This window comes from Gobio gobio, assembly GCF_949357685.1.
Source record: "Gobio gobio genome assembly, chromosome: 1".
NCBI classification, from domain to species: Eukaryota; Metazoa; Chordata; class Actinopteri; order Cypriniformes; family Gobionidae; genus Gobio; species Gobio gobio.
Window position 1 is genome coordinate 43,370,726 of NC_137097.1, and position 11,770 is coordinate 43,382,495.

Below are 11,770 nucleotides of genomic sequence, written 5' to 3' on the forward strand. Positions count from 1 at the left end.
CTTTAAAAGAGACCCCCTTCCAAAATACAACAGCAGCTATACAGTATAATGTATAAAGACCAACAATAAACATAAAATGTGTCAAATATTAACTATAAAGTTTACACTATATCTTTTTCTGTCCAACATGTACTGAGTACTGATAAATGATCAATAAACATACAACTGATGGCTGTCAATAAATTGTAAAAATGTGATTCATTTTATGATTTTCGACCATTCTTTAGAGAATGAAACAGTAATAAAATGCCAAATTCTGTCAATTTTAATATAATAAACAATATAAACAAATACTACAATTAATAATGCTGTCCATTTTTAAAGGTGAACTATGTAAAATTTTTGCAGTAAAATATCCAAAAACTATTATTTTGTTCAGTTGAGTACTTACAATATCCCAAATGTTTCCAACTATTTGTAAATTGTGAGAAAATTGCTATTTAACCAAGGAACCGGGACGTGTGAGAGAGTCGCCTGTCAATGGCGTAATATCTGCGTTCCCCTCAGTTTCCGGTTTTATTTTGCAGAATTGCTTTACCCTCACTGCAGTGTGCAACGAGTGTCATAGCAGCCGTCGAGGGAACGCACAGAGTAACGTCATAACATAATTTTCAACACACTCAGATGTATCTAATATGATAAACAGAGCTGCGTTACCTCATACTCAAGACCGGAAAAGCGGAATTGGCGCCGGCGACTGTGGCATAATAAAAGTCCCGCGGCTCGCGAGGTGTGTGTTGCGTTCATCTTATTATCAATCGCTCCAGCGGCCTTGCTCAGCTCCACAACACTCTGCCCTGCTTCTGCTTCATACTACAGTAACGTTTATAATCACATCCATCCACATGATTTCTGCCCGAGTCCTATCCCGATTCTTTTCCACCGGCTGTGAGGTGAAGACCACATCCCAAGATTCTGCGCTCAAATGTGGAGTCATCAAACTACGCCTTTGTTTTGAATAGACGACCTCTAGTGGACGGAAAAGTTACATAGTGCACCTTTAACATATAATTAATAATAATAATACAATAAATAACTATGAATTATTTAGCAATTGATTAATTAATAGAGCAATTTCAAATAGAGACATATTATTTTTCTCTAAACTTTTCTACAGACCCCTAGCTCTCCACAGACCACAGGGTGAACACAGAAGATTATATTTTGAAGAATGTAGGTAACCAAACAGTTGACAGTAGCCATTGACTTGTTTTATTTTCATACTATGGAAGCCAATGGATACTGTCAACTGTTTGGTTACCCGCATTTTTTCTGAAACACACCTTTGATGTAGTCACCAGATTACTCCCTGATTACATGGCACTTTAATCAGCTGTTTTTGAACCTGTAATGTCCAGGGCAATCAAAAACAACAAAAAATTACTCAGCTGAACCAATGCATCTTGTGGAGGTAGAAATGTATTTCCCAAAATTAATCTGGCTTTATGCCCCTCATAATCAAACCGCAAATCAACCTGAATAAGAGACCCATAAAAAATAAACCCAGAAAACTATCAGAAGCCTATTGGGAAATTTGATTCATTCTTTTCAATAGTCTGCTGAAATATAGACCAGTATGAATTAAAACAGTAGTCTAAAATAAGCTGTGTGACACAGTTTGCAAAAAGACTGCTATTCACTCACCCAATAGTTCACTACATTTTGACAAAGCATGATATTCAGATTCACACAGAGCTCCGTTGAGCAACACCACACAATCCAGAGCATTACTGAGAAACAGACGTCAGAGAAACCGTAATGAACGCTTACAGACACACAAAAGATTCGACTGCATACACAGGTTCAGAGGGAGGCTAAACAGTGTGTGTGTGGGAGGGCGGGAGAATTCAGAATGGTGAATAAAAAGACTAATTGTCTGACGTCACCTGATAATTCACCCATCTAAAAATAAACCCTGAACACAATGAAAGCAACTAACTAATTAACATCAACAACTGGCAAGTTGATTATGTTGTGGTGCTTTGTATTCAATCATCCTCTAAATTGACATTAATCTCCACCGCTACAACCATACACATTTAGTAGAGCTGCACAATTATGGATAAATTAAGAATAGTGATTTTTTGTTTGTTTGTTTAAAATAGAGATCACGATAAATCTGAACTAGAACATAAATAATTCACTATAGGTTCCGACAAAATGTCTATTTAAAATGAATGAATGATTCAATGACTCACTCATAAATACTTCACTTGTTTCATAACTGGATGAATCAACCTTTCTGAAAGAAATTCCTTTAATGAGTGTTGTTATTTGAAGCGTCAAGTTACTTTCAATGGGTGATTTGCTTTGATCGCTACCATAGACATCAATGTTTCTGAACTATAAACTTTTTATCCCAGTACTTCTGTGATAATATGAATATTTATAACACGGAAATACCGATACTGTGTGGCTGAAAATATCTTAGTTTCATACCTTTAATAGTCAATAGACATGGCCGAATCGTTGTCATATAAGAATGAGATTGTGTGGGTGTTTAAATTGACATTGCGATTATTATGATTTTTAATGATTAATCGTGCAGCTCTGAGCTCTAGAGTTGTGTTATGTTTTTAGGAAAGTGTAGCCAGTGGAAAAAAAATCTATAAAAATAAATAAGAGTCCCCAGCATTCTGTTCCATCTAGGGTAGTATTAGTACACAAAAGAGCTCCCTAAGAAATGTGTGTACAATGGGTATCCGTTGAACCCAAAAACAACCTAAATATACAGTGCTTCCTTAAAGTGTAGTCAATAATTGTATCCCTTAAATCTCATCTTTGAACATCAAAATGCCGTATTTTTTCCTGTGTTCTTCATGCCTTAAAATAGCTTGAATGTAAACTCTACACCTTTGCTTCATTTAGTATACATGGAATCACACAAGCTCGGACTTCCTGATCCACTTGGTCAACTTTACTGTAGTAAACGCTACACAATGGCAAGTGGAAATACTGGTTTAATTCAGCAATATGTGTTTGAACCAGAAACTGATTCAGAAGAAGTGGAAGAGTGAATTATACAGGCTCGTCTACAAGTCGATGTATAAGAATGGTAATGCATTTTATGTATCGATCTCTACAACGTCGGACACGTAACAGTAATTTATATGATTAGCCTTTTGCTTGACTATGTTATCAAACAGCTAATAATGTGTTGCTAATGTTACACAAACCATGTTCCCGTTCGCCATCTCAGAAACAGAGATGCCTTCTGAAAATCAGCATCCTTAGAAACACATTGAACAACTCAGAACGTCAGTGGAGAAAGGCATGTAGTTCATATGCCTTCTCAAAATCAGCATTGTAATATACATTGTATAATATACATTGTATATACATAATTCACCGCTATAGTGATAAAAGTATTTGTGACGTAAGAAACACCAGTGATTTTAAACTGCATTTTTGAGACTGTCTTTGTTCACTGGGGTTTTAATGCAGAAAATATGGTTTGTCTTCAATCAAATTAAAAACACCATATAGACATATAAACAACATTGAAACCACAGGGGGTCTTAGTAATATAGTGAGAAAGCATATGACATATTTACCAACAGAAAAAATACCTGCTGATTGAATGTTCAATTGGGTGAAAACAAACCCCAACAGACGCTGACAGATCCGACAAAACCCAACAAAGTGTCACCAAGGTTAGGTCGCATTTATTTATATTCCACAAAAACAGTAACATTGTGAAATATTTCAATTTAAAATAACTTTTCCATTTTAATATATTTTATTCCTGTGATTAAAAAAGGCTGAATTTTCAGCATCATTACTCCAGTCTTCAGTGTCACATGATCCTTCAGAAATCATTCTAATATTGGTGATCAGGACACATTTCTTATTATTATCAAGGTTGAAAACAGTTATACTGCTCAATATATTTGTGAAAACCATGATAATTTTTTTATGGATTCTTTCATTTATATAAAGTTCAAAAGAACAGCACTTATTTGAAATCAAAATATTTTCTAACAATGCAAAAGTTTGATCAATTTAATGCACCCTTGCTGATTAAAAGTGTTAATTCCTTTAAAAAAAATACTGACAAATTATTCTAATTCTAATTATTAGAAAAATCTAGTAATATCACAACATATTAAATATAAGCTTAGTTGGCTGTGGATGCTGCACCATAGGGCTGCACGATTATGACAAAAATCATAATTGTCGATTATTCCCTTGCGATTATTAATTACGATTATTCTATAGCATTAAGCCTCAAAAGTCAAATATACATACATACATACATACATACATACAAGTATAAATATGCATTGTATTATAATGTTATACAAAAAATAAAAACAATAGGGAAAAAAAAGTAAAAAAAAAGCCCTACTGCACCCATTAAAATTCTCCTATAAATTCAAAGACAAATGACAATTCTTGTCTTGTTTTTTAACTTTTCATTCATTGCAGAGAGTGCATGAGGCACATCACAGTCTGATTTGGATGACTACCATGTTCGAAAGCACATTACACAAACTCTTCATGGAGCTGGAAGTCACACACCTTGATTACACATTGATGAAATACATGCCACTTTGCTGTTTTTGAACCTGTAATGTCTAGAGCGATTTAAAATGACCAATCTTCTGCTCAAATTATGGAAGAGAAAGAGGATTTCCCAACACTGAAGCCTCTGAAAATGCACCCCAACCATACATGTTTAGACCCTCAACAGTCTGCAAAAATCTGAAAGGGAGTTTTTGGACGCCTCTGAGCGGACAGGATCGTGAAAGAGGGTACAGGTCATCCGTGTAGCGTAACCACGGCAACATCTGTTTTCAACGCATCAAAATATTTTCAGATTTTCACACTCCTACATTCCACACTCACCTCCTGGCCCAGAGGCAACGCTCATATTGTTAAGCGGCTGAAGGAGCCTGGTGTGGCTGTGGGTGGTGCAGAGGTTCGGATCTATTCATTACTAGGACTCACCATGCCCTTCATATAGAACGCAAAACAGACCAGAATTCTGCATTCCATTCTGACAAACCACGTCGTAAAGATGAGGGTGTGAACGTGGACGTGTAGGTGAGGCACAAGGCAACCAAAGAAGCGGAACAAGTTTCACACACAGACACAATCGGAAAAACTACAGATGTCCAGTGCAAAAAAATGTAAACTAAATGTTTTAGTCACCTTTTATTGACCTACTTTGAAAACAGAAAGTACTCAAAGTATCTACGCACCTATAAAGTACAATTACCTTGCATTTACTACAAGCAATGTGTAACTCAGCTTCCCTGAAAGAGAGGGTCAAAGTCCAACAGCCTTTCAGATTGAGCCAATCAAAACAAATCACGAGCCAAAAATAGACAAAACTATACATACTGTACGATAAGAGCAAATGCAATTGAATAAAACTACCCAAATATAACCGTTATGCAATTTTTTATAACTTTTTAATATAACTGTGGTCACCTATAGTGCAAATATATAGGCCGAATAAACAGAAAAGTAATCCTACGCACATTATCTTGAATCTGTATTGTATAATCAAGTCAAATGTGATGTATTTAAGAGAATAGAAGGACATCGTTTAGTTCAGAAACCACTGTCTTGTTCTCCATTTCTTCTCTGCTAATAAACCTCTGCTGTAGTGTCACCAGACAGTGACTGTCATTATTTTCAATGCAAACTTGCCACTTTCCTAAATTATGCTTCTAGTTTGTAGATTGCACCTTATTAATCAAAATATCTGGCTGGCACTATCAACCCTGTGCTATTCAAGCCCAGAGAAAGCACTCTATAACAAAGTTATATTCAGAAAGAGTGAATTTGGGTCAGTTTGTGATCTGCTGCATAAATCTAAAACAGTGCAAACAGTGTATGAAAATACCAATGTTATCGGGGGGGGGCACAACTCAATCTTAGCAAATTCCCTCCACTATGTTTCCTTAATATCCGCAACTTAGGTTTGCATCGAAACACAAGAGCACCGACCAAGAGTCATGGCTAAATATGAAATTCAATTCATCTGATTTGCATAAAAATCAATCCAGAGATTTCAAAATCTACACAGACACATCAGTGCATCAATCCCTGGACCTATTGTTTAGCAAATTCTAAAATCACATTTTTAAGATCCACCAGATCCATAAGCAGTAAAGAGGACATTGTTTCCTCGAAATAACTGGAGTCAACTCACTAGTAAACGTGACTAAGGCAGATTGTGCTTGTCTCCTTGAGCATGGTCATATCCACCATCAGCTGACCCCTCTCACATCCTAAAGAGCAAACACAGCTTTTTTAAGCTCCTTTAATGGTTGGTTTAAAAAGAACACATTAAGAATCTTCTAAATGCATGTAAAAAAAAAAAAGTCACTACTTGAGATTATCAGGATTCAGAAGCGCCACAATAAAGGGCAACCAAAACTATTTTTGTTGCGGTTCAACTAGCCCAATTAATGCTACATAATTGAACCTGACCCAACTAACCTACAATGATGTGTTCATTGTTACACCCATTTGAGCTCATCACATAATAATGGTACAATGGCATCATCTTCCATTCACACAAATCAAGACAAATGAGTTACATCCTTTGTCAGCCAAGCGAAAAATGTCAATCTTGGTGCATGAGTGAAATACCAGCCTATTTCCTGGGACAGCTGAAGTCGTGACTTCATTTTTTGACGAGTTAATCATCAGAAGTAGAAAAAAAACTGAGAAATTATTTGATTACTTGGAGTCCTCGGTCAACCCACTTGACAAGAGAGGTGAAAACATTGAACAGCCATGACTTGACTTCTGTGAAATACAGTTATTGTCTCATAACCAAACAGACAGACAGACAGACAGACAGACACAGAGACAGACAGACAGACAGATAGATAGATAGATAGATAGATAGATAGATAGATAGATAGATAGACAGACAGACAGACAGACAGACAGACAGACAGACAGACAGACAGACAGACAGACAGACAGACAGATAGATAGATAGATAGATAGATAGATAGATAGATAGATAGATAGATAGATAGATAGATAGATAGATAGATAGATAGATAGACAGACAGACAGACACAGAGACAGACAGACAGACAGACAGACAGACAGACAGACAGACAGATAGATAGATAGACAGACAGACAGACAGACAGACAGACAGACAGACAGACAGATAGATAGATAGATAGATAGATAGATAGATAGATAGATAGATAGATAGATAGATAGACAGACAGACACAGAGACAGACAGACAGACAGACAGACAGACAGACAGACAGACAGATAGATAGATAGATAGACAGACAGACAGACAGACAGACAGACAGACAGACAGATAGACAGACAGACAGATAGATAGATAGATAGATAGATAGATAGATAGATAGATAGATAGATAGATAGATAGATAGATAGATAGATAGATAGATAGATAGATAGATAGATAGATAGATAGATAGATAGATAGATAGATAGATAGATCGGCTACTAATGATATAATTTAAATGACCTATTCTACCAAAGTACAGAATGTTCTCTGATAAAATAATTCAGTTGAAGTTTTGTCTGAGAATAAATTCAGCATATTTTTCTTATAATCATCATTTTGAACTTATGTCAAAACCAAAGAACCGAATATACATTAATCACCAGTTCAGACATCTCCTTCGGACATTGCTCATTTATACTGATCACTGTAAAATGTCATCATAACCTTGCGGTATGGCGGTAAAAAATAGCTCGCGTGACACTCTCTCTTTTCATTCATCGTTGCGCAATAAAAGATCCTGATGAATATGATATAATCGCTTCTCCTCCATCGCAGGAGAACATCTTCTGCGCTATAGTGGAGTTCAAACCGATCAACCTTCAACTGACTGTACAAAACGCACAGATATTACACTGGAAGACTGCCGGTCATGAAAATATCAAACTCATCCCGGCAGGCGATTTCCACGGGCAAAGAAATGGCGATAGTTTTAAGGAACTCGGGCTAAATCAGACAAACTCCTGATGTTTGTTTAAGGCTGTCCAGTGTGCGAATTCGCCAATGTGCAAAGGTGTAAAGCTTTCTAAATGCAGTACAAAATCCATCCGCTGTCAACATAATGTGTTTCCCTGCGGGTAAGACCGTTGCCTGTCGGTGGGTGTCAAACCCAGGAGGGGAAAGACAGAACATAAACCATCACTATCAGATAATGTAAATGTTTCTTTATACTTTACCTGATACTTGTTGTCGTTCCGCGCGCCGTCACAGCCCGTCTTATTTCAACGCCCGTCTTCCTCTTTATCACTTTTGCGAAGCTATTTTCCTCCACTGATCATGAAAAGTACAATTTTTCCTGTCTCAACTCTCTTTCCTCCATATTTGCAGCTTCTCCACCAACAACAACATTAATGACGTGCTCTCGACGGTCACGTGACCACGGCTGTGGGTTCTAAAAATAGCGCGCGACACGACAGATTACAACCCGCAGAGCGGGTCTCGCGGGTCTCAGAGATGCCGATGTGAAGACCGCTGTTAATTAAGACGATGTGTTCCGAGCGTCTGAGTTTGCTACAAAGGATGGTCTAATTTTACCAGGAGTCTAATGTTTTAAATATGTATTGCCTATATTTAAACAGGAACTAAACTGGTTTTAGAGAGGAGGGCGCTCCCTTTTGGTAGGTTTTGGAGTATGTGATGCGTGGGGAGAAAGTGGTGGGCGAGCGAGGATGTTACACACTTATAACATTTCTTAAAGGTGCTGTAGCCTATGGCAGGGGGTTTAAAAAAAAAATTTAGATACCATGGACTCCCAAATATGATCATCCTGGTGCGAGGCCCCTCCATCCTAAATAATAAAAAAAACAATATATTTTCGTGTATAAAGACCAAATTTATACTTTGAAAATTATTATTATAAATTGTGCAGGCCTATAATAGGCTAGTATTTGAAACTTATTATAGTTTGTATTTAGTTTGTCAATTTATTTAATTAGTTTAATATTGTTTTTTTAATTATTTTTTTATTTTTACACTATTTTTCTTTAGACTTTTCCATGGACCCCCTAACAGCCCCCAGTTTGAAAACCTCTGATTTATGTGATTTAACCCATTTTGACTAACTTATGCCAGCCTTAGTCACTTAATTAAAGGTAATCTGTAATTCTTTGCTAATTAAAGTTTTACACAATTTTGAAAAATTTAATTTTGAAAAAAATGTTGGGAAAAAAAATTGAAATTAAAATGAGGCATCTGATTGGCTAATAAAGGGCAGACCACTCTCTTGACTCTTCCATATTCCATTATTTCTTTATAGCGGAAATATTCCTGTAATTTTTTATATTTTATTCCAAAATGGATTAAATGCATTATTTCCCCTCATAATTCTACAAAAAAATACCCTATAATGACAACATGAAAGAAGTTTGTTTGAAATCTTTGCAAATGTATTCAAAATTTAAAACGGAATAAATAAAAAAATCACATGTACATAAGTATTCACAGCCTTTGCTTAATACTTTGTTGAAGCACCTTTGGCACCAATAAGAGCCTCACGTCTTTTAGAGTACGGTGCTACAAGCTTGGCACACCTATTTGTGGGCAGTTTCTCCCATTCTTCTTTGCAGGACCTCTCAAGCTCCATCAGGTTGGATGGGGAGCGTCGATGCACAGCCATTTTCAGATCTCTCCAGAGACGTTCAATCAGGTTCAAGTCTGAGCTCTGGCTGGGCCACTCAGGGACAGTCACAGAGTTGTCCCATAGCCACTCCTTTGTTATTTTGGCTGTGTGCTTAGGGTCGTTGTCCTGTTGGAAGATGAACCTTCGCCCCAGTCTGAGGTCCAGAGCGCTCTGGAGCAGGTTTTCATCAAGGACATTGCTGCATTCATCTTTCCCTCGATCCTGAGTCTCCCAGTTCCTGCAGCTGAAAAACATCCCCACAGCATGATGCTGCCACCACCATGCTTCACTGTAGGGATGGTATTGGCCAGGTGATGAGCGATGCCTGGTTTCCTCCAGACATGACGCTTGCCATTCAGGCCAAAGAGTTCAATCTTTTTCAATCTGTTACTCATGGCCTGAGAGTCCTTAAGGTGCCTTTTTGGCAAACTCCAGGCGGGTTGTCATGTGCCTTTTACTGAGGAGTGGCTTCCGTCGGGCCACTCTACCATACAGGCCTGTTTGGTGGAGTGCTGCAGAGATGGTTTTTCTTCTGGAAGGTTCTCCTCTCTCCACAGAGAAATGCTGGAGCTCTGTCTTAAGCAAGGAACACACCAAACCTACACCGACCAACTAGTGCCGACAAAAGCAGACTGCGGAGTTGGCTCACGTCGGCAGCGTCTGGGTCCAAAGTTGCCCATAACCACACCAAGCTCATAATCTCGCTCACCACAGATGGTCACTTCTGTTTTTTTCTCTCATGCACTGGTTCAATAGCTGAACAGCCAATCAGAACGATCAGATGGCCCGACTGACCAACAAGCGCCAACGCCGATTCAACATGTCGAATCGGCTGAAAAATAGCCGACGAGGACCAACATCAGCCAACGGAGCGGAACACACAGAGAAAACTTAGTTGGCCGAAGCACGAAAACTGCCCGACAGCCAACCATCGGCTTGGTGTGTTCCAGGATTTAGGGACTCTCACAAATATGTGATATTCACATATTTCAGAGATATAAAAACATTTGATGTGCAGTATTAAAAAAAAAAGGATTACAGCACCTCAAAATGACTTATTAGCAAAGTTTTAACATATAGGAGCTTCCTTTTAAAGGTGCAGTGTGTATTATTTATGATGTTCTAGTGACAGAAATGCAATATAATATACATATGTTTTCAGTGGTGTATAAAGACCTTACATAATGCACCGTTATGTTTTTATTACAATGAGCCATTTACACCACAGGGCCCCTTACAGTGAAGTCACCATTTTGTGGCATCATGTTTCTACAGTAGCCCTAAATGGACAAACTGCTCTACAGAGCGCTGGTCACTCTCTGCTGTCTCAGATGACATCTTTGTCCTGTGTCAGCCACCGTAGCTTCTCCATGTGCTTCGAAAGGAAGGGGTGAGCGGTGGGTGGTTGCAATTCGCAACCTCACCGCTAGATGCCGCTAAAATTTACATAGTGCACCTTTAAAGCGAGTAACCCTCTTATCTGTACTCAACCAATGCTTTCTGGATAGAGAGTTCTGGGAATTTTTCGTGTAGTTTTGCATCCTGCTATAGGGTTTGACATCTTGACCCCACACCCACCTGTTTTGTGCTTAAATTATATTCATTCAAATGCTGCAACACTCTCAAATGAGTTTTTGCATTGGTAATGCTTTTGACATTTCAAATTAGTGTTTCAGGAGGTGGAATGACGGCTTTTTGTTCGTGGGTGGTTCATCTTGACAGTGGATTTCAAGTGGTTCGGTATTCTGTCCTCCAGTGCACAATTACCCTACATATCACTTAGATCACGTCTTGTTGTGGTGGTAAAATGTGGTGTCTCTCTCTCTCTCTCTCTCTCTCTCTCTCTCTCTCTCTCATATGCACACACACACACACACACAGTCCATGTTTACTCTGCTCTGCACACTCACCAGGTTGCCATGGATGCATCTGACTGCCTGCTTGCATGCCTCATTGTAGTCCACAGGTCACTACAGAGCCATGCCTTAAACATAAATACATACGCTTGTGCACGTCTGCATATATTCACTATACGCTTATACACATAAACACTGTCATTGCCTTTAGACTTCAGACAAGGCAAAAGAGAGAAGCAGTGCATCAGAGCAGACTGGAATTCCAAGCAAAGGGGGA

The 11,770-nt window shown here is 38.1% G+C and overlaps 1 protein-coding gene across 4 annotated transcripts in view; it reads right to left on the minus strand.

The window, feature by feature from the left end:
- Nucleotides 1–8,405, minus strand: part of hdac5 (histone deacetylase 5) — an 82,921-nt gene extending 74,516 nt beyond the window's left edge. For 2 of the 4 annotated variants that reach the window (XM_079826616.1, XM_079826614.1), the window contains exon 1: nt 8,196–8,405. The gene's annotated coding sequence lies outside the window, so the exon portion shown is untranslated. The remainder of the gene's footprint in view (nt 1–8,195) is intronic. The other 2 variants (XM_079826615.1, XM_079826613.1) reach the window with 1 other exon arrangement.
- Between the last annotated feature and the right edge of the window lie 3,365 nt (nt 8,406–11,770).